At 39.0% G+C, this 6000-nt stretch overlaps 1 protein-coding gene across 5 annotated transcripts in view; it reads right to left on the reverse strand.

Moving 5' to 3' along the window:
• The window catches only part of SEMA6C (semaphorin 6C), a 319680-nt gene extending 315523 nt beyond the window's left edge, over nucleotides 1-4157 (reverse strand). For 2 of the 5 annotated variants that reach the window (XM_053704899.1, XM_053704904.1), the window contains exon 1: nucleotides 3827-4157. The gene's annotated coding sequence lies outside the window, so the exon portion shown is untranslated. The other 3 variants (XM_053704930.1, XM_053704911.1, XM_053704920.1) reach the window with 3 other exon arrangements.
• Nucleotides 4158-6000: the final 1843 nt, after the last annotated feature.

The following is a 6000-nucleotide window of genomic DNA, read 5'->3' on the forward strand; positions in this document are numbered from 1 at the left end:
ATTGCTTAAAAGAGTAGTGTATATTGCTTAGAAGAGTCGTGTATATTGCTTAGAAGAGTCGTGTATATTGCTTTGTATTCTATTAACATGTTGTTCTACATGCAAAATGGTTCATGCACATTTGCTAAAATAGAAATCAGTTTGCATGGTTGTAAAAACTTGTACCAGCAACATAACATCAGCAGGGACACAGCCTAAATGCACAATCCAGTTAATTTATGCTGTGCAAGCTTCAGAGCTGATGGCTCTGCAAAGTCCCTTTACACAGATGACGGCTGTGCACGATCCCTTTACGGAGCGATGCCGGCTCTGCTTGGTGCCTTTACATTTCAGATGTTGGCAAAATGTTTCATACCGTAAGCTCTCCAGGTTGCCACCGTGTTCTGACTTTCAGCTTAGACCCCAATAGGAAATGAGCTTCTACAAAATACAGAATTCAGCAATATAGAAACAATTTTGAGAATTTCCATAATATACAAATCTATACCACCCCTGCTGGATAGTGGTTCCATGACACTATCACAACACTTCCTGTAAATCTAATGTTCTTGAGCATAGGTTCTATCATTATTAATTTTATGCTTTATTTGTAAAACACCAACATTTTCCTACAGGGGGGAGCAAGTTCAATGAGCACATGATTCATAAAAATGAAACATGACTCATTTACAAGTACTGATACAGTAAAAACTGAAAGCCATTTGCTTGTGATAAATTATCATTTCTAGACATCATGGTATATTCCCTTTGGGCCCTAAAGCACAAAACAATGCTAAGTATTAGTAACTGTGAAATTACCAAGTAATTGCAATGGGAGTTAAGGTGTGCACAGCTTAGCACCGTTTTCCGAACATGGGCCCCAGTGTAACATTTACAGTTTGCGTAGGCTATGAATGAATTAGCTTTTAATCCTTTAGCTTGTGCATCACATAAAAAAACTTGTTTATCGAGTTTCAAGCCTATAACTCTAATCTCTGGCGCACAGGGTCCTGCCTTTTAATACACAGATCAAAAAGAAATAATACATAACTCAGGTCTCCTACAAACTGCTGGTGGAATATGTACACTGCAAACGACACAGGCTTCCTCTAGCACCAATTATTTAACAAGCGTGGTTTAAAATTAATTGCTACATACAAAGCCACAACCTACCCTTGCAATAAGAAATGATTGCGGGATGAAACATAACCTCTGATAATTATAGACTAATTATTAAAAAATAACACCCCTGGTGTTTCATGTTGAACTGATAGCGGTATCCACACATAACCCTTTAAATTGTTATTACTCACGTATCAAACAGCCAGACACAGCATTCATATGAGCAACCAATCTATATAGCTGCAGCATGCATGAGATGGGAGCTTATAATTTTCAGTGCGCAGGGGGGACAGCAAGTCAAATATGGGAGCATGGATGAAGGGAAGTAGGGCAAACAGGAGAGACATTGGTTGCTTTCTGCTCACACTAAGCAGCCTGAGCATTAATCCTATTACAATACAGGTCACCTGGTAATTGATGGGTTAATTTGCAAGGCACGCACATTCACTGAGACATTAGAAAGCAAGCGACCAAAGATAGAAATCTGAAGACTTCCGCACATCATGAAAGGCACATCAGTGGTACTTGCGCTCTTTAAACCTGCCAATTCTGGGATTTCTCAGCCAGCTACAGAGATCTATCCCAATAAGAGTAAACCAGTCAGTGAGAGATTAAGGGATGGGAACATATGTGGGAGAGACAGAGACATGTAAACTGGGGATTCACGGAATATCAGAGAGGAAAGGATAGAGGAAAGTGAATAACAAAAGTATAAAGAGTATGTTAGTAAATCCCATTTTAAAACAAATAGCAGGAAGAGTATATAGAAACAGGTTTCTGTAGGTAAAAAGGATAGATATTAACACACACATAACTCTTCTTTTCCTGCACAGACCTCTGGGGCTGAAGGTTTAACCCTGGACACAGACCAATTTGCTGCAGGAACTTCACTAAAAATGTACAGAGTACCTCAACAACCAACAGACACATTAAGGGGAACCATTGTTACATATCTGGGCAGATTGTCAGCAGCCCAGTAATATCAAGTCAAACTGTAAGAACGAGCCAGGAACAAAACAATGCAAGTTTATAACCTCAGCTCCACGTTGACGAGTTTTACAGCAGATCATTTGTGGTTCATTTGGTTTAGTTCCATATTTTAGTCTTACCAGTTACAGAAGACCCTTACCCCAGAGGTGTAAGAATACTCTCAATATTCTTCCCCAAAACAGGCCCCCAGCTTCTGACAGCTCAAACAATACTAGGAAAGCAAAGGAATCTTTCCAGGGAATGTTATTATCCTTGGGCCCCCAGCTGTTCTCGCAGTCACTGCGTGTGGATGTCACGCTAAGCAGTGATTTTTGTATTCTTTTTAACAGCTGAATAAACTGAGATACATGGGCCAGTGGCTAAATATCAGAAACTTGCTCAAAAATACATTTACATGATTGAAGAAAATAATACCAAATTGAAAATCATATATAACTGAATCCTCCTTTTGTTACCTGTGTTTAAATTGCACATCCCTGTTTACATACAAATTCTCTCTAATTTCTAAGATGCCTACCTGCAGTACCCATACTATGGGCAGACAAATGTCCCAGACAGTTCTTATCTGTAATCAAATCCAAAGTCTGTGGATTGTAGCAGTTTAACTTACATTGACAAATTGCTTTAATCTCTTGAAAATTTTGATTTTGACAATGCTACAAAAACACAAAGCCGACAGTTGTTTGTGAAATTGTGTCTACATTTCTGACAATACTTCACATCATATTTCTTCAGCAAATCTACAATTTTTGTCTCATTTCACACAATTTCCTTTAAGTCTTTACAGTTTAGTGAGCCAAATACGACATGGTATGAAAATGAGGGTGTCATCTATATACATCATTTTTTAAGAGCAAGTATGCACCTCTAACCATTTCCACTATTTTGTGCTTTTCTGAACAATAAAATCAAAATATGACCATGTGCCAACATACTCGGAAACAAAACCTACACAATACAAAACAGTCATGCATACAGTGGTGCCGAGTATAGAAATATACATGAAGCACCATTTATTTTATTTTCTATGTTTGTAAGAGTGATTAGCAGGGCCACAGACACCAACCATAGCTTAACCCTTAGCTGTCAAAGACAGCTCTAACATTCCTGGCAGTCAAGGGTTAAAGTTTCAGTAATGTAAAGCATTGCTTTTCTTTTACAATTGCAATAAATAAATGGGTTAACACTGGGTGTAAGTGTGAGACATGAGTCCATTTGGGAGGAAGCAGACCCCCCCATGACCTCCCTATCTACCAATGGTTATCTTGCAAAACACAGAATTCCAGGAGGAATCAAACTGAAGCTTTTAATATAAGCAGGATCGTTCTTTAGCCAGATTAGACACTAATCGCTTTGCCACTGACAGTGTTAGAGCTTTAGACAGAAATTTACCCCTCCAGCCAAGGACTAATATTTCTTAGTCTCTAGAGATAACCTACTGCAGTCAATTATTATCGGCCAAATACAAAAACTTAAGTACCAGTGAGATGAAAAAAAAGGCAATAGGCATACACCTCTATGTAAACTATGACCCATAGCAATTCCAATCTAAGCTTTAGCTTACCTTCCGCTGATCTGCTGTACAGTATTGCAGAATATGCTGACACCATAACAATAAGCAGTAAAGAGAACCAACATGCCAACTGGCAGAGTTTCACTGCCAAATATCACAGTTACAAGAAAAATCCAGCGGCACTGGAAAACCACAGAGATAGGACAGAGCCCAGAGTCTTACCTCTAGGACCAGTGGATTAATTTGCTCCTTGCAAGGAAGGCAGAAGGTCAGTTCAGACAACAATAGGATGACAAGGAGGGAGGGGGCATGCCCCAGATTCCTGGGCTACAGAGAGTTGTAATTCAGTAATTCCTGTGCAAAGTGAAGGCTGCTCCAGTGTCTCTAAACTGAAGGCAGAAAAACAAAGTGCTGCATGCCAAGAACTCGTAAGTGTGAGCCAGCCCCAGATCACTCCCTGGCCAGCCAGCACCAATAACAACATAGCTCCTCTCCCATTCCAGGCTGAGCGCTCCTCCTTCCTGAACTGGCTCCCAGTCTGTCCCACTGCCTGCGATTAGCCGTCTCCTGCTCTGCCTCTTGGGATTCTGCTCTGTTCTATGTATTTTATTGCTAAATGTATGTACCATTGGGTGGGAGAAACTTTATGTCATAAAGTGATGATGATGATGATGTAGGTGTCACCTCCCTGCTCTTCCATCTAATACATTGTTATTATTACTACTACTATAATAATTGTTGTTCTTTTTTACAAAACACTAGAATGCAAAGCAGTTTAACGAAGCCTGTCTACCTTCAGTGTCAGCACTGATCAGAGTAAAAACAAGGCTCGTTATTAATGTCTGATTTACAATAAAGAAGTCAAACATGCAACAATGGTCTAAGGAGTTTTCAGCAATTCACATTAGTAGCTGCTCATTTCCATCACTCTTTTTCCCCCACTAATTTTATATATTTTTTATTTGTGGAATCCCTAAGTTATTAGAATAATGCTATAATTATTTATGCTTGACCTGCTATCCTCTATCAACAGAACTAAATCATGGTTGCCTTAAAGGGACATTCCAAGAGTGTACTTAAATATGCTCCCTGCACCAGCATTTTAAACACAGCACTTGCTCAGAGAGCCTGAGGTGCTTGTAATCATCTGGTAATGACTCAATTTGCATCACTGATGACATGATTCAAGCCTCACTGGCAATCTGAGCAGCTGCAGTAATTAAAATGCTGGTGCACTGAGAATAGCTATGGTTAGCACATGCAGAGAAAATGCTAACATTAAAACAATGATAACTTTTACTAGAAGCATTTTGAGAATATATGAATATTGTAAATATGTTTCTATGCAAATATGTAATTAAATGATCTGCATTTCAATTTTGACCAGAATGTCCCTTTATGGGACATGAAGCTCAAAATGCTATCAGGCATAGGAAAGGTCACGTTTTAAACATTTTGCATGAAAAAAATGTTATGACAAAGTGGTTTAAACCGATTTTAAAACTAACATTGAATGCATTTTTGTGCACATCCTTAAGAAAAGATTGATCACTGGCTAATAAGGAAACTCCCTCAGTGGTATTTGTCTATAGTGTATATTTTTAACAGGAACAGCAACCACAAAAAATTATAAAACATTTTAAAATCCCCTCTTTTATACACAACCAAAAAAATGACATAAAAAAATGACAAATAATATATCCCTTTAATCCTTACCTACCTGGCTTTACACTTTCCCTTTTTTTGACCTCTTGGTGATATTTGTTACAGATATCATGTTCTTTTTAACCTCTCGTGCACAAGGTCCTTGTGTTGTCACAGTCAATAAAGGTTTAAGCCATTTACAGATACCTAAGCCTACTCCTTTCTGTACTCACAAGGTGACAAAGACGGCCCTGCTACTGTGACTGCACACGCCACTGTGCCGGATGCATTGTAGATGCTAATTGGAATTGTATGTCTGTTGTTAGATCATGTCACAGCCCAGGGTGTCATCTGTCTCTGTGTCACTGAGATGGAAAGGGACGCAAGCATCATGTATTCCCAGGTATTTCCCTTTGCTGGAACAAAGAAAGCACAAGAAGTGGCTTAGATTGAACTGTGACAGATATGTATTTATTCTCATTTGAACATAAAATAACACACACCATGAAAATACAAAAATACACAAAGCAAGTACAGAAACACACACACAAACCTATACTACTGAATGATCAGAACATATGCACACAGCACAGGACAGATAGAACGCTGATACTGAGAGACACCAAGACCACCAGTCTGAGAAAGAACTGCAGGAGTGTACCGATAGCACCTGACTACTGAGTGCACAGTATGCATGCAGCAAGATGCTCATTAGAGGTAAGGGCATATGTAGCAGTATCCTAGGACCCACA

The sequence above is a fragment of the Bombina bombina genome, chromosome 1 (assembly GCF_027579735.1).
Source record: "Bombina bombina isolate aBomBom1 chromosome 1, aBomBom1.pri, whole genome shotgun sequence".
Lineage (NCBI taxonomy): Eukaryota > Metazoa > Chordata > Amphibia > Anura > Bombinatoridae > Bombina > Bombina bombina.